Here is a 21829-nt window from a genome sequence, read left to right as displayed (position 1 = left end):
GTCAGTTTGGCCAGAGTTTACTCTCTAATTTCTCAGAACTGAGTCGCTTCCCAGGGGAACCCTGCAGGAAGTATTCCCTGATCCCCGTAGCTAAGACCCAGAGCTTGCAGCAACAAAGGGTAGTGTGATTCTTATCCGAGGAGGGATATTCCACAGTGTGTCATACCAGGGGGAAGGTGCCAGCATGCTTCAGCCTCACTCGGCCCCGGGACATGAAGCCCATGGCCAGGTCTGAGTTCAGCGCTGTTCAGCGCTGGTCACAGTAGACGACTTGTGCCTGCCGCATGTTCTAGGGGACCAACTGTCCTGCTTGCCCAGACTGAGGGGTTTCTCGGGACATGGGATCTTCAGTGCTAAAACTGGGAGCATCCTGGGCAAATGGGGAAGGCCGGTCTCCTTGGATTGGCCGAATGCAGGGATGGCTGCTCCTGTTCTGGGCCCAAGGTTCTGCTGACTCCTCTAGAAGGACCCTTGTCTGCTGTCTCCTGACCAAAATCTACGGGTGTCCAGCGGGCTGATCCTGTCTCTGACACCCTTGCCCACATCATTACACGCCTATGAATTCTGCCCTTTCTCCTAAAGTGACTACATCCAGGGGTGCCTGGGTGGCTCAGTCAGTTAAGCGTCCACCTCTTGGTTTGGGCTCAGATAGTGATCTCACAGTTCGTGAGTTCGCGCCTTTTGTTGGGCTCCACATGGTCAAAGCCTGCTTGGGATTCTCTCTGCCTCTCTCTCTCTCCGCCCCTCCCTGGCTCACACTCTCTTGCTCAAAATAAATAAATAAACTTAAAAAATAAATAAGTAAGTAAGTAAATAAATAAATAAATAAATAAAGTGACTACAGCTCCTTTGCCTTAAACTATGCCTTTATCATCTCACTGGATTACAGCACTGGGAATGATATTAATACAACCAGCTCTAATCTCCTGAGTGCTTACTTTGTACCAGACTCTGTGTTAAGGACTGTAGGTCGTCAGACCCTTTTCTAAAAATGTTTATTTATTTATATTTGAGAGAGAGAGAGAGAAAATAAGCAGGGGAGGGGCGGAGAGAGGGAGACACAAAAGCCAAAGCAGCCTCTGTTCCGTCAGCACAGAACCCAACGTGGGGCTCGAACTCACAAACTATGAGATGGTGACCTGAGCTGACATCAGAGGCTTAACCAGCTAAGCCACCCAGGCGCTCCGATCATCAGACCCTTTTAAAGGCCCTGGAAAGAACGTGCTTTCCTCACCTCCATTAACAGGCAAAAACACGGTAATAAACATAATATAACAACTAACGCTCATATTGAGCTTCTGGAGGTCGAAGGAGGGTCCGCACCACCCACTGCCCGGTACAGGGCAGAAGGTTACACTCACAAGGGAAAAGATCCCACTCAGCTCATGGCCCGTCCCCCTCCTCTGCCACAGCCTCAGCCCCTCTCACCCTCTCTGGGCACTGCCTGCTCTGGGGAAAGGTGGTGTCTTGGGGTTGGAGGTGGCCAAGGCCCCCTGGCTTCACAGAGGGCAAGGAGAGCCCGTGCTGGATGAGGATGTACTTAACCAGTCTGGCCGCCTCGGGGCTCGAGCTGGAAACCAGGCTCCGGCTTTCACTGCAGGGGACAGTCCTGTAGGCGGTGGTGCGTGTGTCCTGGGCGAGTCTTGGGGAATGGGAGTTAGCATCACGCTGCACCCTCTGTGGGGCAGATCTGTCCTACTGCTGCCAGACCCTTTGTGCCTGCCCGGGACTGAGCCTAGAATAGTCCCCTGCGGGAAGGAGTGGAACACAGACTTTGGTATCCCGCAGATCTTGGCTGTGTGAGCTGAGGCAAGTCACTTCACCTTTCTGAATGTCAGTCTCCTTGTGGATAAAATCCATAAAAATAAGATAATTCATGGAAAGCATTTTTCCTAGTGCCCGGCACATAAAAGATGCCCAGCAAATGATAGATATTCCTAACAGAGTGGGCACTTAATGAATGCTCACTGGGTCACTAGTGAAACTATGACATGTGGGGCTAGATGTGTGTGAATTCACTTACGTTCATTGGCAGGGCTGACTTCTCTATCAGACCTCTGCAGAAGGCATAGTGCTCCGGACCTGCCATACGTTGAGGAGCCCATGAAAGTGTTTTAATTTATTTTAAATTTTAATTTATTTCATTTTATTATTTTTAATTTTTTTAACGTTTACTTATGATTATTATTATTATTTTTGAGAGAGAGAGCTAGCATGAGCAGGGGAGGGGCAGAGAGAGAGGGAGAGAGAATCCCAAGCAGGCTCGCGCCATCAGCACAGAGCTGGACACGGGACTTGATCCCACAAACCGTGAGATCATGACCTGAACCAATGTCAAGAGCCAGCCACTTAACCGAATGAGCCACCCAGGCATCCCGAGTTTTATCTTAAAATAAGGGGGGAAAAAGGGAATATAATAACGACGAACGTATAATAACAAATCCAGTCTAGATGATGTTCATTCTTTATACCTCATGGTTGTAAAATACAATTTATACTTCTTTTAATGGAGAAAGGGCCCCATGAAAGTCACAATGTGACCTTGAACGTAGGTAAATTGTTTGTGGTTACGACTTCACGTGCAAATATGAGTGGCTGTATTTGAGCATGTGCACACATCTCTGTGTCTGTCTGTGAGCATGCAGGTGTAGTGGGGGCAGTTTCCAGACACTTGAAGGGGAGGGAGAAGGCACTGAGGGTCTGATCCGAGGCCAGGAAGGGACAGGTAGCCCTGTGGGTGGCCCTCACCCAGGAACACCACCAGGTGTTCAAAGTGGTGCCCTGGGCAAGGAGAGGGTTTGAAGGACTCGTTGTTCTGGAAGCTGCCAGCAGGGGGCGCGAGGAACCGGCACTGCCTAGACTTCAGCCTAGTTGGCCCTGGGACTCCACACATTTGGGCAGAGGGTGACCTTTGTGCCACAGGAGGGTACTGTGGCCTCACTGGACTGAGGGGGCCCACAGCGGGTCACGTGCTTGTCCGGGCCTCCCGTGAGGTGGGCCTGCTGACCTTCCAGTCCAGAGTCCTCCCACTGACTGGGACAACCCAGGGACGACCACAGGGGCCTCATTCACAGGCACCTGGTGGCTCTGCAGGTGGCCTTTCTCAGACCCCACTCGCCTCCAACTCCCCATGCCTCACCCCTCAACCTCTAGGAAGCCGACTGCTCTATAGCCCTGAGGTCTGTCCTAAGACCGAAGACATTTTATTTACTGCCCACTTTCTCTGTGCGAGGCAGCCTGCCAGAACCATCCGTGTCCCATCACTTTAAAATCCATGAGAAAGGTTCCATCAAGATGTTCAGGTTACATGAAAAAGGCAGGTTGATATCAAAGCTGACTACAAAGCTTCAGTAACCAAAACAGTGTGGTACTGACTCAGACATACAGACCAAATGACTAGAACAGAGAGCCCAGAAACAAACCTAAATATCTACAGCCAGTTGATATTTTTTTTTTTAAACACACGTCTTTTTTTTTTTTTTTTAAGTAATCTCTACACTCAACTGACGACCCTGAGATCGAGTCGAATGCTCTAATGGCTGAGCCAGCCAGGCACCCCTGGTCAGCTCGCTTTTGACAAGGGTGACAAAACGATTCAATGGATTCAAGAAGAAACAATCTTTGCAACAAATGTGCTAAGACAGCTTGATAGCCATACACCAAAGAATGGAGTTGGACTTGAAGGGAATCAACGACCTTGACCACATTCTTGCTAGTGTCCTTTGATGCACAAGTTTCAATTTTTATGATGTCCAAACATGGAACTACCTTACAGCCTAGCAATTTCACTCCTAGGTAATATACTGAAAAGAAATGAAAATCCACACTCACACAGAAACGTGTACACGAACGTCCGCAGGAGCACTGTTGATAATTATCAAAAGGTGGAAATCATCTACGTGTCCACCAGTGGATGAACGAGTACACGGTGGTATGTTCGCACAACGGAATATTATTCAGCCATAGAAAGGAACGATAGACATACCGACTCATGCAGCAGCTTGGCTGCGCTTTGAAAACATACTGAGTGAAAGAAGCCAGACATGGGAGGTGACAACAGGATACGATTCCTTTCATAGGTGACATCTAGAATAGGCAAATCCATACAGTCTGAAAGAGGTCAGTAGTAAACAGGAGACAGGAGGGAGAGACGAAGAGTGATCATTTAATGGGTAGAAGTGTTTTTCTGGAGTAATGAGAAAGTTTTGAAACTAGAGAGGAGTGGAGGTTGCACACAACGTCGTGAATACACTGAATGCCACTGACTTGTACACTTTAAAATGGTTGATTGTAGGCTATGTGAATTTCACTTCAATTTTTATAAAGTAGGGTGATAAAAAATAGCTGTTGAAGAACAATATAAGCCCATTTGCCTTTTTTATTTAAAATGTTTTTTTAATGCTAATTTATTTATTTTGAGAAAGAGAGAGCCGAGTACAAGCAGGGGAGGGGCAGAGGGGGGAGGGAGAGAGAGAGAGAGAGAGAGAGAGAGAATGCCAAGCAAGCTCCGTGTTGCCAGCCACCCTGGGATCATGACCTGAGGTGAAATTGAGAGTCAGACACAAAAAACTCAGCCACCCAGGCGCCCCTAAAGTGTTTTCTTCCTTTACAAAAATGTATCAGTGGGGTGCCTGGCTGGCTCAGTGCATCTAACATGCGACTTTTGACGTCAGGGTCCTGAGCCCAAGCCCCACGTTGGGTGTAGAGCCTACTTTAGAAAATGCGGGCACCCTGGTGGCTCGGTCAGTTAAGTGTCTGACTCCCAAGTTTGATCCTACGGTCATTGGATCAAGCCCCGTGTCGGGCTCTGTGCTGAGTGTGGAGCCTGCTTGGGATTCTCTCTCTCCGTCTGCCCCTCTTCCCCATTTGCAGGCTCTTTCTCTCTCTCAAAATAATTTTTTTTGTAAAAAAAAAAAAAAAAATGTATCAAGCGGGTGCCTGGGTGGCTCAGTCAGTTAAGTGTCCGACTTCGGCTCAGGTCATGATCTCATGGTTCATGGGTTTGAGCCCCACGTTGGGCTCTATGCTGACAGCTCAGAACCTGGAGCCTGCTTCGGATTCTATGTCTCCCTCTCTCTCTGTCCTTCCCCTGCTCACACTCTGTCTCTGTCTCTCTCTCTCAAAAGTAAACATTAAAATTTTTTTAAAAAAAATGTATCAAGGATAATCTTTAGGGTGGCTCTCCAAAGGAAACAGAATCACTCTCTCGAAGAGATGCCCATACTCCCGTGTTCATTACATTATTCACAATAGCCAAGATATGGAAACATCCTATGTGTTCACTGATGGATGGATGGATAAAGAAAATGTGGTTTATGTGGGAATGCAAGCTGGTGCAGCCACTCTGGAAAACAGTATGGAGGTTCCTCAAAAAACTAAAAATAGAAGTACCTTACTACCCAGCAATTGCACTACTAGGCATTTATCCAAGGGATACAGATGTGCTGTTTCGAAGGGACACATGCACCCCCATGTTTATAGCAGCACTCTCAACAATAGCCAAAGGATGGAAAGAGCCCAAATGTCCATCGATGGATGAATGGGTAAAGAAGATGTGGTATATATATATATATATATATATATATATATATATACAATGGAGGGGCGCCTGGGTGGCACAGTCGGTTAAGCGTCCGACTTCAGCCAGGTCACGATCTCGCGGTCTGTGAGTTCGAGCCCCGCGTCGGGCTCTGGGCTGATGGCTCAGAGCCTGGAGCCTGTTTCCGATTCTGTGTCTCCCTCTCTTTCTGCTCCTCCCCCGTTCATGCTCTGTCTCTCTCTGTCCCAAAAATAAATAAACGTTGAAAAAAAATTATATATATACAATGGAGTATTACTCGGCAATCAAAAAGAATGAAAACTACGTGGATGGCACTGGAGGGTATTATGCTAAGTGAAATTAGTCAGAGAAAGACAAACATCATATGACTTCACTCATATGAGGACTTTAAGAGACAAAACAGATGAACATAAGAGAAGGGAAACAAAAATAATATAAAAACAGGGAGGCGGACAAAGCATAACTCATAAATATGGAGAACAAACAGAGGGTTACTGGAGGGGGTGTGGGAGGGGGGATGGGCTAAATGGGTAAGGGGCATTAAGGAATCTACTGCTGAAATCACTGTTGCACTAGATGCTAACTAATTTGGATGTAAATTAAAAAAATAAAATTAAAAAAAATTTTTAAAAGATAGGAAAAAATAAAAAAAAATAAGGTATACCATTATTATAAACACTATTCGTATTCAAACATAATGTCAGCATGACAAGTCATTTGCTCAGAGAGTCCACAGTATCACAGGCAGAAAGCATGAGGTACCTGAGAAAAAAGAATACAAAGGGAGTCCTGGAGGACAGCATAATTACCCCAACTACAATGAAGAAAGAATTCATTTGTTTTATGTGTGGGTGTTTAACATGAGTAAGATTTGACGATGGTTAAGGGGGAGATTCCAAGGAAAAGAAACGGCCAAAGCAAAGACACGTGGCCAGGAAATTATTAAGTTTGTACAAGGAACAGCAAGAACTTTGGGCAGAGAAACGGTAGAGAGCAGTGAGAAACAGAATTACTAAGGTTGGTCATGTTTTTGCTTGTTAGAAAACACACACACATAAAGGAAGGACACAGATCATTTTCGTTGTTTTCAAATGTGATTCCTAAATGTCTTGTAATAAAACTAAAGCACCACACTACATCGTTGTCAAAACCCCAAAACATATACACATGCAAACCCACAAGTGAGGAGATGTAGAGCACTGGTTCAAATGAGTGTAATTCACCGTCCTGGTCTAACTGCAAGGAACGAATTGAAAGCAAACGCATTCAAAATCCTTCACAGCACGCTAACAAAGGAATATTTAAAAATGGAGTTCCAGAAGCTTGTCATTTGATGTCCTCTAATGTTTTAGTGATGTGATTATCCTCAAGCATGCTATTATTATGAAACAGTAAATCTGATGTGAACTGGAAAAAAAAGAGAAAGAAAATGTGGTTTATGTATACAACGGAATGTTACCCAGCCTTAAAAAAGAAGGAAGGTCTGCCGTTGGCTACAACACGAATGGATCTGGCAGGTGCGATGCTGGGTAAAGTAAGCCAAAGGCAGACACTGTGTGGGGTCATTTATATGCAGAATCTGGGAGGGAAAAAGTTGAACTGCTGGAAACAGAGTAGAATGGTGGTTGCTGGGCTACGGGGTAAGGGGAGTGGGGAGAGGCTGATGAAAGGGTATAATCTTTGCTAAAAGATGAATGAGTTCTGCGGACCTAATATATAAATGGTGACTAGAGTTGATAATCCTACATTGTCTAATTTTTCAAAGTTTATTTATTTATTTTTAAGAGCGAGCGAGAGAGCGCAAGAGGGGCAGAGAGAGAGGGGGATAGAGACAATCCCAAGCAGGATCAATGCTGTCAGCGCAGAGCCCGACGCAGGGCTTGAACCCACAGACCGTGAGATCATGACCTGAGCCAAAGTCGGTCGCTCAACCGACTGAGCCACTCAGGTGCCCCCGGCACCCCTGTATTGTACAATTTAAATTTGCTAGGAGAGTAGATCTTAAGACTTCTCACCAAGGGGGGCAGGGGGGAGAAAAAAAGAAAGATAGCTATGTAAAGTGATGGATGTATTAATTAACTTGATTGTGGGAATAAACTTCACAATATATATATGTATCAAATCATCATGTATAATTTAAATGTTATCACAAACTTAATAATTTTTTAATTTTAATTTTTTTGAGAGAGAGAGAGAGAGAGAGAGAGAGAGAGAGAGAATCCCAGGCAGGCTCCACACTCCACACGGAGCCTGACTTGGGGCTCGATCCCATGACCCTGGGACCTGAGCTGAAATCAAGAGTCGGACACTGTACCGACTGAGCCACCCAGGTCCCTGAAATGTATTACAGTTTTATTTGTCAATTATAACTCAATAAATCGGGGGGGGGGGGGTGAATTACTGAGAGTAGTTTGAACAATGCTTGCTTTCTAGTTGTGTAACTTAGGATATGGAACAAGAACCTTTTCTCAGCATTGATGAGTGAACACACTCCTTTCTGAGTTTAGATCAACTTCAATTTTATCCCTTGTACTTCAATGTCATGAAGTATATCCGGGAGTTCCTTTCATGTGCCGGCATCACTTCCTCTGAGACACCTTCATCCTTCATCAGAGCCACATTCGTCACCTATGTCAATCAATTTGCCTTCACTAAGTGTCTCTGGTTGCACATCTGGAGTTTCTGGAACAGCAACGAGCTGCTGTGTCAACATCCCCACAACGGGCTATTTCTTTTATCACCCCATTTACGCTCTGCATTTCTTTGCTGCACTTTTCGTCTTTGTTGGCCGGTTCCTTCCTCTGATTATCCGGTTTTGTAGCCTGTCGCCTGGGTTTACCACTGGGAGACAGAGGTCAACACGACCCCGAGCTTTGGGGTCGGTGTGTGAACTGAATACCGTGCACCGTGACCCATCAGGGTCAGGCTTTGGAAGAAGCAATGTGATTAGTCACTGACCACCAAGCACACCCGATATTGCCGTAGTCACGGGTGGACCGAAGGGTAGGAAGGTTTGTACTTCATGCAACTGCTCATAGTTCATAGAACATGGCAAGTGAAATCTGAATTGTGTTGTTGAGACACTGGCATTATTTCACTGAACCGCGGTGTCTGAAACTCGTTCTGCCGTGCAAAGCAAGGACAGCTTGATCATGTATGTATTTGTACAGAAGGCTGTTTCCAGGAACACCACTAAATTATTAATAGTGGCTTTCTCTGGGATTGGGTTTGGGGTCTTATAAACTTGTATACTTTTTTTTTTTTTTTTTTTAACAAGCCTGTAAAGCTCTGGAATCAGACAGACCTTGGACTGAAGCCACTTACTAGCCGTGTGACTTTTTGCAAAGTATTAAACCTTTCTGAGAAGCGTGTCTTTTTTGCTTTTAAAGTTTATTTATTTATTTTGAGAGAGAGCAAGGGAGGGGCAGAGAGAGGGGGAGAGAGAGAATCCCAAGCAGGCTCTGCACTGTCAGCGCACGGAGCCCCCACGCAGGGTTCAAACTCACGAGCCGTGGGATCGTGACCTGAGCCGAGATCAAGAGTCGGAGGCTTAACTGACTGAGCCGCTCAGGCGTACCTCCCCACACACTTCTTTTTTGCTAAGAATCATTTCTGTGTAGCGCCTGCCTCACAGAGTTGTAGCAAGAAGCCAGTGAGAGGACACAAGAAAATCGCTTAGCGCGGTGCCCGCAGAGAGTCTGTGCTCCACAAATGTCGTCATTGTTATCATCAGTCCTCAACTAGTAGTCCCGTAAGCATTGTAGGCAAGGCAGGCGCTATGGCAGCACTGGGGAGGCCAGCCCCGCCTGGAGGGGAGCAGAAAGGCACCAGATGACCTTTAGGACACCTTCCAGGGCCGCTCCCCCCGGCCTCTAAGGTCTCAGGCTTCCTTGCTGCCAGGCCAGGGGCTGGGTGCCAGTGGTTAGTGCCCTGCCCCAACACAGAACTCTACCAGCTTGGGCAGATCCTGGGCCACCTCTTGGCCAGCAGGTGAATGACCCCTCGGGAAACGCCTCAGTGACGAAGTCTCCGGTGGCTGATGTCAGCCACGTGTCCCATTGGATCAGTCTTGCCAAGAAGCCCGCGTTAATACCAGATCCAAAGCCCCGGTAGCTGGCCTTTGGAGTTGGCCTGAATGCAGACAGACTCTGCAGGTTCTATGTTCTCTCCTCTTCCGAGCATACACATTGTTTGCTTTTGTTTTTTTGTTTGTAACTTTTTATTTTGGGTAGGCTCCATGCCCAACGTGAGGCTTGAACTCATGACCCTGAGATCAAGAGTCGCCTGCTCTACCAACCGAGCCAGCCAGGTGTCCCTAATTTGTTTTCGAATAGACGTCTGTGCCCCTGCCCTGCATGCCCCCCAGTCTGATCTCCCTGGCAGGGTCCAGTCTCAGCCCTGCCTCGTCTCTCCCTCCGTGTCCACTTGGGCCTTCCTCTGAACTCAGAGATCACCTACTCTACATCTGACCGACCCCTGCACTTCTGTAATCTTTTTTTTTTTAATTATTATTATTTTTTTTAATGTTTACTTATTTTTGAGAGAAGGAGAGAGACAGAGCATGAGTAGGGGAGGGGCAGACAGAGAGGGAGACACAGAATCCAAAGCAGGCTCCAGGCTCTGAGCTGTCAGCACAGAGCCTGATGCAGGGGCTCGAACTCACAGATGGTGAGATCATGACCTGAGCCGAAGTCGGACACTTAACTGACTGAGCCACCCAGGTGCCCCAGCACTTCTGTAATCTTGAGAAAAACCTAGTAGGAAGGCACTATCATCCCTATTTTTCTCAAAGGGGAACAACAAAGGTCATTCAGCTGAGAGCCTACTTTGGGATTCAAATCTTGGGGTTCGCAGGCTTCCAAAGTCCAAAGTCTTGCCCCACACATCCCTCTTTTCAGGAGGTGGGTATTGACCTCTGTTGGCTCTCCTGGAGACTGGAGTCACGTCCTTTGGGCTTGCATACCACATGGCAGCTTGCGAGGGCAAGCAAGGGGATTTTGGCTTGGGCCCACATCACCTAAGCCCATTCTATGCAACACAGAGAGTTGGTTTCAGTGTTTCTCAAAAGGGGCACACTTAGTATTTGGGGTGAGTCCGTTCTCTACTGGGAAGATCTATCCGGTGTCCGGAAGGATGTTTAGCATCCTCTGGGCTCAAAACGTCAGATGCTCCCAGTTACTGAGAAAACAGGAATGATGGTGCCTCTGGAGAAGGGGCCTGGGGAAGGGGTACCGTGCCCAGGCAAGACCAGCCTGTTCCACGAACAATCCCAGAAAATGAAAGCTTGGACGTGGATGGAGTGGTCCCAAGCTCCACTCTGGACTGTGCTCATTCCATGCCACAAGCCAGATCTCTAGGCTCAGTTTCCTTGTCTGTACAAGGGAATAGCCATAATGCAGTCGTTCACAGAAAGCATTCAAGACAGGTCCTGGCCCACAGGAACCCGTCAATAAGAAGCTGTTGACACTGAAACAAATATGGTGTCCATGAAAATTAGTTAATCAAGCAGGGCAACAAAGTCTCATGCCAGAAAATGAATCTTGACTTTTCTTCCTCTCTCTCTCTCTCTCTCTCTCAAATCTAAAAGCAGATAATCCCTACAAGACACATGTTTCCTGAAAACTTGTTGAGTCAATGGTTCTGACCCAAGGGAAGTGACAACTTGTCTGGAGAGATCTAACAAGCACACTGACTTACACATAGTTTTCCCTAGACTTTGGAACCGGCAAAGGAGAGAGAAATGACTTCTGAAGCCCAGAGGCAGGTTTCTGGGCCAGGGGGGCTGGTGGGTGGAGACCCTGAGTAAGACAGACAGGAGGTAGCCCACTCCTTCCTCCTGGCACAGGACCCAGATCCAAAATCAAAACCTCACTCTTTAAGGTAGTTTTACACATGGGAGAAAATATATATGTTTATACATTTACTTTTTTCAATTTAAAAAATTATTTTTTTTAATAAAGGAAGGGTCTTTTTTTTTTTTTTTTTTTTTTTGAGTACTCCAACATGGGACTCAGACTCACAATCCTGAGATTAAGACTCCCATGCTCTACCGACTCAGCCAGCAAGGTGCCCCTCTATGTTTATATATCTAATGCCTGGCAAGAACATTAGAAACAGTCATACCAGTTCTACAGAGGGAGAAACTAAGGCTCAGAGCAGGGAAATGACTTACCCAAAGTCAGAGTCCTAGAAAATCACAGAAGGACCCCAGCTGTAAATCCAGAGTTTACACTGCTGTCCAGGAATGAGGAAGCAGAATGACCATCTGGTAGTTTTTTCAAGGATCTGGCAGTGCCGTCTGGCAGTGGGATGTGGCCCCACGTAGGCTGGGGCAGGAGTACCTCTCCCACCCTAGCTGGTGTGACTTTGCCCAGCTGGCTACAGAACTATACAGAACCAGGGGGGAAGGGGAGGGGTCATGGCCAGCACTCAACCTGAGAAACCAAGCGGGCTTAAGCAGCCTGGAAGACGGGAGCTCCCAGTGCTGACGCCTTTGCTCACCAGGGCAGTTTTCTGCTTTCAGCAAATTGGCCGCCAATCTGGAGGCCGGAGGAATTTGGGGGATGGGGTGGGGGTGGAGTCTGTGTGGGAGGTGGGTGTGTCCGTAAACAACTTCCTCCTTTCTATGAACTCTCCCCTGTTCCTTTGTCGCCCCCACCTGGATTATAAAATCAGGGCGTCCTCCTGTTTGGAGCTGCACCAAAGGTGAAGTGTGGAGTGGAGGGTGGAAAAGCCACAGATGTGGTCCTGAGAAGGCATTCTCCAGGAGCAAGGAGTGATTCGTGCAGAAGCCAGACTGAACATTTCCAACCTGTGCGGTCTCTGATCATGTGGGTCACCGCTCTGCTTGGGTCTCTAGTTTCATCGTTCCTCCTCCCGGACACCCTGCCCATCTTTCAGACACAGATTAAAAGTTACCTACTTTGAGACGCCCTCTCTGACTCCATCCGGACGGACGGAGCCAGATGCCCCTGCCACAGTACAACTACGACCTGAGCTTCCATCCACCACAGAGCTCATCAGGGATGTTAACTGCTGGGTTGTCCGTCACCCTCACTAGACTCCAGGGACAGGAACCGTGTGTCCTGTTCCCCACCAGATCCTCAGTCTCTGGCAGCTCAATCAGAAGCGTAGGTCTCCCAAAGCATTAGTGCCTGGAGGCTGAGGGAGAGACCCAGGAGCCCCGCAACCTCTCTCAGTGAAGTGGGGGAGTCAGGCCTTGTGGGGACCCTCTTTGCGCAACTTCCTTAATTTCTCTATGCTTCACTTACTGATCTGTAAAATGGGACGGATCTGCGTGTAATGCACAGGGTAGGACAGGTGGGAGCACCGGTGGCAGGGGTGGTGGTCATGACTGTTAGCTCTATAGATGGGGACGTGGAGGCTCAGGGAGGGATATGCCAGGTTCACAGCCCCCAAGATGGATGGGGGCAAGCCTTGGACTCCAGTCTGGGCTCCGGCCCCCAGTGTTTCTTCTCTCCGTTCTATTCTTGTTCTACCTGCTCAGCCAGTAAATAGCCAATCAACAGTTACTGGATACTTACGGTGTGCCAGACTCCACACTGGCTGTTGTGTGGTTAATAACAAAAAAGCTTCCCGCTAAGCAGTGGGGCCTGGAGACCATGGGCATTAAGGGTCAAACCCTCCAGGGCTCAAATTCCAGCTTCTCCTCTTGCTGGCGGTGAGATATTACTAAAGTCGTCCCTAATCTCTGAGCCTATTTCCTCCTCTCACGACAAGGGAAAAATCGGACCTTCCAGCAGGAGGGCTGAAACCAGGCACTGGCTCCACACTTGATGGATGCCAGCAGTTCTTACCTTACACATCATCTTACTCAAAAAATAACTAGCCTGTGCACATGCTGGTAAATTCTCCCTAACCCTTACCCCAGGACTCCAGCTCTGTCCGAGGCCACCACAGTTAAAACTTCTTGTGCATCTTACCAGACGCCTGCTGCACACACCCGCAGACACGCACACTCCTTACACACTCCTTACACACTCCTTACACAAACTGTAGCGCCGATCGACGCTGTTCTTTTGCCCTTTCCTGTTTGTTTTTTTTTTTTTTAAATCTAAGGTATCTTGGAACTCGTTCGATGTTAGTGCATATTGAACATTTTTCGTTTTAGTGGCTGCACAGCGTTCCACTGTATGGATTATTTCTTAATGTGGTTGCTGTTACTATCATCAGTGTGGGAACTGCGAGGACTCGGGCTCCACAGAGCTGTGTCCCGGCTCTGCCTACAAATGACCGAGTTACCTGGGGCTCCATGCTCCCCACAGGTACTATCGCGGGGGATGGGGGGTGAAGGAGATGGGTGCAGAGGACCCCCCTGGCGGGTTCCCAGCGTCCAAGTGCGGGTCAGCGTCCAGCGCGTGCAATTTATCCCGGGCAGCTCCAGGTTGGGTTAAGATTTCGGCGCAGCCACTCCGCCGTACCAGCAGCACCAAACGCAGCGAGTTTTCTGGCACAAACGATCTCGGAACCGGTTAACAGGTCGTCCGGCCTCGGCACCCGGCATCGGAGCAGCAGCAACGCGCAGGCACCGGTTACTCACCGCGGCCTCGGCGGCTTCACCGCTCGTCCCCCGGCGAGCCCCGAAGGTTACAGCAGTCCCTGTCCCTTTAAGGGGGCCGAGCCCGGGTTCCGCTACTTCCGCCCCAAACCAACATGGCGCCAGTAGGGAGCCGAGGGTGTGAAGGCACGGAGAGAACTCCCGTCAAAAAAATGGCGACGCCCTAGCTGCCGCGCTCGAGCCGGCGGTGACGTCACTTCCGGGGCGGAGGAGGTTGAGTGGTGCAGTGAGGGACAAACAAAAGGAGGCGCCGGAGGGGCGCAGCGGCCGGCGGCGGGACGGAGCGGCCGGGGCGCGGGGCTGCCTGCTGGGCAGCCGGACCCGACGGGACAAGGTGAGTCGGTGGGGCGGGGAAAGGGGCGCGAACTGTCACCTTTAGAAACCCACTCCTACCCGCCCCCAACCAGCTGCCCGGCCCCGGCGCCCCGGGCAGCTTGGGCTCTGCCCGCCCGGGCTGGCTCCCTGGGGGCCCCCGCCGCGGCTCAATTTGGCCCACTTCCAGGCTCCCGGGTATTCCAGGTCTCCGGGACCCCACCCTCTCCCCGGTGCCGGGGCGCGCGAGCCCCCTCCCAGGCACCCCAGTGCCTCCCTGTGCTCTACAGACCGGGAGTTTCCGCCTGGGCTCCCCCAGGTCCCCTTGTCATCCCCCGGGTTTCCCTCAGATCCTAACCCCTACACGCACACACTCCCCCCTTGCTAGAGGTTCCACCTCTGAGCTTTCTCCTTGGCAGCTTTCGTTTTCAGAGGTTTCCCCTGTTCTCTTCTCCTGGGCTCCTGGCCCCGGGACCCCTCCCTCCTTTTGATCAGGCGGGAATAGTGCCCTGACTTGGGGGGCAGGATCCCTGGCCAAGATCTTGGGCCCCCCGTGTGAACAGGGGTTCCTAGGAAGAATGGTTCAGGGTCCGAGACTCCAGGCCCTGCCCACGTCCTGTGCATCCATATGGGCCTGAGAACCAGATCTGATGCGGTCCAGGCTGGGGATCCAGCAAAGTTGGTTACCAGGCTGAAGGAGCATGGCCGAGGTGGTTGGGGTTCATGATGATTCTGCTTCTTTTATTGACTGCTTCTTCCCCTTGGTCTGGACTGTAGTGAACCAAGATTCGGCTGGTTCTCAGCTGATGCAACTACTGCCTTTTTTGGGAAGGAGGAGAGATGGTTGGGGGGGGTGGTGGTGTCCAACAGCCTTCTGATCAGGACTTGGCTGGAAGGGTGGGGCTGATCACACTCCTCTGATGCTTCTTCCCCAGTTCTACTCCAGGAAGACTTTTGAGAATGAGGTGTGAGGATGAGGAGGGAGAGAGCTTGGGGAGGGAAAGGGAATTTGGGCCTAGATTGTGGAGGAGGGATTCGGTGCAGCCGAAAGGCTCCCATGGATCTCTCCCACCTTTTCCATTAGGAGTTTCTTTAACCCCTCTGAACAGAGAGACCAGCAGTCAGACCGACTGGAGGCAGGAGGAGGAGGAGGTCTGCTATTGGCGATACTTCCTGTGGAGGGGGTGGGGGGGCGGTGGGAGTTTGTTCAGAGGGACTGGGCAGTGCCCATAGCTCAGTCACACTGAGCATTGCCTTCGTGAAGGTCAAGTCTTTCTCTGGCTCTCGAGGGAAGGCAATGACTTGTTCTGGAGGGCTGGAGAGATGCTGGGGCATGAATTAAGGGCCTCTGCCTCCCTGTCTTCCCGTTCTTAGTGGTGCTTTGGGGTAGAGTCTAATATCTCTCTGCCGTCCAGGGCACAGAGCAGGGGCCCAAGAAATGTTTGTGACTCTTGCCCCCAATCTCCCTCCTCCCCCAAACTCAACCATATGCTTATGTGCTCCATCCCTTGGGCACACCCACTAGGAAGCAGTTTCCTCTGCAAATTTTGAGTGGCCTTTCTGGACAGGAGAGGGTCCTGAGGACTGCCCCAGTAGGTCAGAACGTGGGGAAGTGGCTGGGCCTTGGGTTGCTATCTGGCTTGGCCTGGACCTCACCTGTAGGAGCTGGAGGGAAGGGATTGGCCTGGTTCCTGACTGCCTCTCCTGAGAGTGGCGGTGATTCCACATTTTCACATGGGGACACTGAAACACAGGTTAATGGTCTAAGACCTCATGAGAAGTCGGGTGGCCCTAGAGCCCAGTACACCATGTCTCTATCCCTTGATTCAGCCAGCCAGCCAACCAGCCAGCCAGCTATTCCTTAGTCAGTGCCTGGCCTGGACCAGAAATGATGCTAGAGAACATGGTCCCTGGCCTCCTCTGAGCTGCAGTCTGGGAGGAGAGGCAGGCAGGAAAACGTTGATACAATGGCCAGCGTAATAATAGAAATATTACAGAGGAAGGAGGCATTAGCTCAGGGTGAATATGTTGGGAGTGTGCAGTGTGTGTTTCCTGGAAGAGGTGAGACTAGAAGAATCAGTGACAGGGAGTCCTGAGGCCTGACTTCTGGTCCGGGCTGTGCCCTGGGCAAGTGACTGGGCTGCCCAGCCTCAGTGGGTATCCTGTCCTTGAGAAGGGTGGGGTGGATTAGAGTCTGGCTTAGTGGCCTCCGTGCCTTTACAGCTCTAGGTGCTTTACTGCTAGTGGCCGTCTCCCTTGTGTGGATTTGCTGGGTTATTGACTTCTGTACCTCTCCTCTGGGTCGGAGACTGTCTTCTGCTTCTTTCCTCCCAGCATGGTGCCTAGCACTGAGTAGGTGTCTTTAAATGCTTACTGGCATAAGTGGTTAAGAGGCTCCACAGTCCCTCTTAGAGCCATTTGAGTCCCTTTGTCTGCCCGTGCACTCCCCACCTGCACTCCCTCCTTCCTGTTAACTCCTGCATATCCTTTGGCCTTTCCCGATGGCTGGGGGCCACAGCCTCAACTCCTAGTGGTCTGGATACTCCCCCTTACCCCTACTGTAGTCTGATCACACTTCTGTTCCCACCCTGCTAACTTGTCTTTTCCAGTCTTGTGAATGGTTTTGAGCAGAGTGCCTCGCGTGTTTAGATACTCACTAAATGCTTCCTGACTAACAGGTGCTGGCTGGGTTTTGTGTATGCGTCGAACTCGTGTGTCTGGGCTGAAGCTGTGCCTTTGCCCGGACTCAGCTCGCCCCACGGGAACCCACGTCCCGTCACTTCCCACCTCCGGTCCTAGATCTAGCCAGGCTGAACCACTCAGCGTTGTCTAGGTGTCGCGTTCTCTCCCTTCCAGGCGAACTTGTACTCTTTCTCCAACCTCTGCTCTTCCTTAGAAGTCAATTCAGGCGACACCTTTCCCAGGGAGCCTTCTCTGACCCCACCGGTCTGGGTCTCATGCTTCCTCTGGGTCCCCGTAGCTTCCGGGTACCCCCAGCGGAGCCCTGGGCTCCCAAGAGCTGACTGTAATCGTTGCCTTGGCGTCTCCCAGTAGGCTGTCTGGTTCTCTCTTATCACCCCAGAGCCCAGTCCGGGGCCTGACACTGAGCAAGCACTCAGAAAATGTTGGCAGCACAGCAGGTAACTCTTGATAGCCACACACATCCCTGCTGACAGTAGCTCTTGCTTCCTCGTAGGGAGGCAGCTTCCATGGAGCGAGAGGAATGCCAGGACCCTGCCCAGACAGACGTGGGCCAGCCTCAGCACCGACAGCCAGCACGCAGATAGCAGAACCGTCCACGGGGTAAGGACTGCCCCCCACCCCCGCCCCCCGCCGCCAGGCCAGCCTCCAGTCAGGTGTCTGCCCCAGCCGAGGGGGCAAAGGGCAGTATCTCCATCTCTGCGGTCCTTTGCTATTCTTACTACGGGTCCAGGGCATCTAGGGCAAAGGTGGCAGGAGAGAATTCTTCTTCCTCCCGACTCCGTGGCCAGCTGAGGAGTATGTGGTAGCTGTACTTCAAACGCCAACATTAGGTTTCCTTGCGAACCTCTGTTTTTTTTGTCTCCCCCAGCCCACATCTTGTCGGTCCGACTTGTTAACCGGACCGTCCTGTGACCACATTTCCCAAGGTGTTGTTCCGTGGAACGCCCGTACCTGTGGTCGCAGTGGTTGGATGACTCTGGGAAACAGCTTGACCTTGCTGTGGGACTTCTTAGCCTTGACTGCATCGAAGGGAGCACGATGAGTCTCTGAGAGGGGGCCGGCAAGTTGCGTGTCGCCACAGTCAATTGATCGCGTGGACGTCTTTGGGGACTGGGGTTCCTTGGCCCACGCTTTGGAAAACAGTTCCCAAAGGTGGGAAAGTGCGCTGGTTGGGACCCAGACTTCATAGTCTGGGATGTGGGTTTGGTGAGTGACTGTGGGCCAGCCGCTGTACCTCTCTGAGCCTCTGTTCCCTTAGCCATAAAAAGGTGATGATTTTAGTACCTCATCTTGCTTTAAATATGTTGATATAGGGAAGGCACTTAGCAGCGTGTGTCCCAGGACGTGTCTCATAACCTTAGCGGGTACGTACGTGGATAGATTGCTGTATCATTTGTAAAACGCACCCTTGTCAATGATTTCCTCTGATCATTTGGGGAAACTCAGGCAGTGGCCTTCATCCTTCGTTTATAGATGTGGGAAGTAAAGCTCAAAGTGGGGAAAGTTGCCCAAGAGTTCAGGAAGGCAGGCGGGGATGTGGGGCTGGAACCAGATCCTGGAATCTTGAGCCAGGGTCCTTTGTTCTGTGCCCCAGGCCTCGCCGCATCCACCTGTCACCTCAGCTTTTTGTTCCTCCCCAGCCTGGATTTTAAAAGAAACAGTAATTTTTTTTTTTTTTTTTTTTTTTTTTTTTTTAACTATCAGCGGAGTTGCATGTTCATTATACGTTTTTATAACATTTTGATTTTGGTGTCACGGAAAGCGAAAGTCTCCCGCGATCCCATCTCCGGAGAGGTGAATGGGGAGGAGGGTATCATTCCACATGTGGTGTTACTGTTTGCTTATTTTCCCCATGTCAAGTCTTGCTAGGGCGGCTGGTTCACAGCTTGCTCTTGTTTCATTGCCTGGTTCCCGCAGGCCCTCTTTCCCAGGCCCCGGGTGGATCCGTGTGTGTGTGTGTGTGTGTGTGTGTGTGTGTGTGTGTGTGTGTGTGTGTTGTGTGTGTGTGTGTGAGAGAGTCCCCGTCAGCACACCCCCACTGCCCCCATCCTCACCTTTCTGGGGTTTTGAGCTGTTAGCGCATTGACAACAGCACCGAGGGGGGTAGGAAATACCTGCTGTGTGATTTTGTGGACTCTCCTGTTTACTGAGAGGAGGTCAGCAAACCCCAGCCCTGCCCTGTAGGAGTTTCCTGTTGGTTTTGAGGAACTCTACCTCCTGGAGAGGAAGGGGAAGCCTGAGCCTGAGCCGAAGTTCTTCTGGCCAGGGACGAGTAGGAAGCAGCAGGTCCTACTTATCTGAGATCAGACATCCTCCTCCGTGCCAGGGACAGCTTGGAGGGAACGGCCTGGGCTGGCCTGAGAGGTTTCGGCCTCCTCTGTCTACCTAGGGCAGAGGCCAGGTTGGGGGGGTTGGAAGGGACATACACGAATTGCTGTGTTGCCTGAGTCTGGCCCTGACTCACTGACCCTGGCAATTCCTGGGGGAAGTCTTGGTCCCTTTGGAATGCTCCTATTGGGTTTTGTTTTGTTTTGTTTTGTTTTATTTTTAAGATTTTATTTTGGGGGCATCTGGGTGGCTCAGTCGGTTAAGCATCCAACTTTTGGCTCAGGTCATGATCTCGCAGTCCGTGAGTTCAAGCACCGTGTGGGGCTCTGTGCCGACAGGTCAGAGCCTGGAGCCTGCTTCAGATTCTGTGTCTCCCCTCTCTGTGCCCCTGCCCCGCTTATACTCTGCCCCTCCCTCCCTCCCTCCCTCTCTCTCTCTCTCTCTCTCAAAAATAAACATTAAAAAATTTTTTTTTAAGATTTTGGTTTTAAGTAAACTCTACACCCAACACGGGGCTCGAACTCACAACCCCAAAATCAAGAGTCACATGCTCCACCGACTGAGCCAGCCAGATGCCCCTCTCCTTTCAGGTTTTAACCTTGAGGGTGGGCAGGGGAGGAGAAGGCAGAGGGCCTGCCCTGTGACCCGGGTCTGAAGGTGCTCTGTTGGGGCAGGAGGGATTTCAGGCCTGGCAGCCTGGTTTTGTGGTCTGGCAGGGTCGAGCTGGGAACGAGGTGTCCCTGACCTGGTGGCCTTCTCAGGCTCCCTGACCTGACCCTCTTCCTCACCGGGTTCCCTCCTCCTGTTCTTTCCCTGCAGTCTCTTTTCCTTCTCTCTGGAGACACTTTGGCTCCAGGAATTGGGCTGTCCGCCTTCTCCCTCGTTCTAACGGCAGGGCCTTCCTGTCCCCCAGTTGTCCCCAGTGGCCACAGTCGGAGCACTGGGTGGTATGTCGGGTCACTGCATACACATGGCAGCTCCCCGCCACGGTCTCCTCTATGAGATGGCTCCACCGTCAGAGACCACAGCTGGGACTCGAACCCGGAGCTGTTAGCTTTGGCAGCCTGTGCTCTTTCCACCCCACCTTCCGTTTTTCTTTTTCTCCAGGTTCTCAGGCTTGGAGGTACTTTAGAGCTTCCCTGGGGTAGGGGTGCGGGGGGGGGGCTTGTTGACAATGCTGTTTCCCCGGGGACCCATCGCCACACACCTGGGCAGGGGTGGGCCCAGGAATCTGCATTCTGAGGAGGCTCCCAGGCTGTCGTGAGGCGGCCGGTCTGTGGACCATCCCAGGAGACACTGAGCAGGGCGATGCTTTCAGCCCTGGTCCCCACCTCTGGCAAAGGCGTCCATCTGACACCCTTGGTGTAGAAGCAGGGCCGAGCTGTCCTCAGCAGCGGGGATTCTACTGACTTCCCAGAACGTGTCGGGGGGTTAACCATCCCTTGTCTAGGATGTGTTGGGACTGAGGTTTCTAGAACGGCTTTTACTCCCAGCCGCAAACACCCCCTGCTATCTCTCCCGATGCGTGTCTGCTGCATCTCGTAGTAAGTTCTATGTTTAACTGTCTCTTGAGGGCCTAAAACCTCAAAATTAAATAGGCTGCTGCAATATAGCCTCCTGCCTGGAGCAGCCTTCCACCGGAGTAAAAGTGGCTATAGAATTCCAGAGCTCTCACATGCCACCTGGACACCCTCAGAGGTGCCAGCACCGAACTCCGGAGTCGGCTGTCGACACATGTTCCGGCGGGGGGCGGGGGGCGGCAGGAAGCTGGGTGCACGGGGATCCTGCACTTCACACCTCCCCCCTGGTGCCCTGTGTTGGGATCTCTGGGGGCAGCACCCCCCTCCAGCCCAGAGAGCTGGGCCACAGGCAGCTTACCTTGGTCTCAGTCCCAGTCCCCTGGGATCTCAGCAGACGATGTGTCTGCAGCCTCCTTTAGGTGCTCCTGCCCCCACTTTGTAACCCGTCCAGGCAGGCAGTGCTGGCATTCATAGCAGATCAAGGCCCACCTCCGAGGCCCCTTTGCCACCACGGACCCTGATCTGGCATCTGGCTTCTGGGCCCAGACCCGACAGAGCAGGGCTCCTTTCTAGAGTCTCCTTAAAGCTATACCTGAGACACCAGAGGCGTCTGAGTATGCTCTGCTCGGGTTCCCTGCGGAAGCCTTGATTCCATGTACCCCTCGGGAAAAGGAGGTCTTGTCTTAGGAAGCATTTCCAGGGTTCCAGGTGCTCAGGTAGGGTCAGGAGCCCCACTAGCCTTCGACACAGATTGGCGTAATGGAAAGGCAGACTGGTGGTGATCTTTCCCACCATCTTCTAGCTCTGTGGCCTTGGGCAGGTCGCTTA

The 21829-nt window shown here is 51.0% G+C and overlaps 2 protein-coding genes across 6 annotated transcripts in view; one reads left to right on the top strand and one right to left on the bottom strand.

Annotated features, from left to right (window-relative positions):
* The window catches only part of KYAT1 (kynurenine aminotransferase 1), a 35580-nt gene extending 21394 nt beyond the window's left edge, over positions 1 to 14186 (bottom strand). For 3 of the 4 annotated variants that reach the window (XM_047831496.1, XM_047831498.1, XM_047831499.1), the window contains exon 1: positions 11733 to 12115. The gene's annotated coding sequence lies outside the window, so the exon portion shown is untranslated. Of the gene's footprint in view, positions 1 to 11732; positions 12116 to 14120 lie in introns of those variants that run through there. The other variant, XM_047831497.1, reaches the window with a different exon arrangement.
* Positions 14187 to 14346: 160 nt separating this feature from the next.
* Positions 14347 to 21829, top strand: part of LRRC8A (leucine rich repeat containing 8 VRAC subunit A) — a 30186-nt gene continuing 22703 nt past the window's right edge. Inside the window, exons 1-2 of one of the 2 annotated variants that reach the window (XM_047829632.1) lie at positions 14347 to 14472; positions 17647 to 17753. The gene's annotated coding sequence lies outside the window, so the exon portion shown is untranslated. The remainder of the gene's footprint in view (positions 14473 to 17646; positions 17754 to 21829) is intronic. The other variant, XM_047829633.1, reaches the window with a different exon arrangement.

This window comes from Prionailurus viverrinus, chromosome D4 (genome assembly GCF_022837055.1).
Source record: "Prionailurus viverrinus isolate Anna chromosome D4, UM_Priviv_1.0, whole genome shotgun sequence".
Taxonomy (NCBI): Eukaryota; Metazoa; Chordata; class Mammalia; order Carnivora; family Felidae; genus Prionailurus; species Prionailurus viverrinus.
This window is presented reverse-complemented; position numbering and strand designations above follow the sequence as displayed.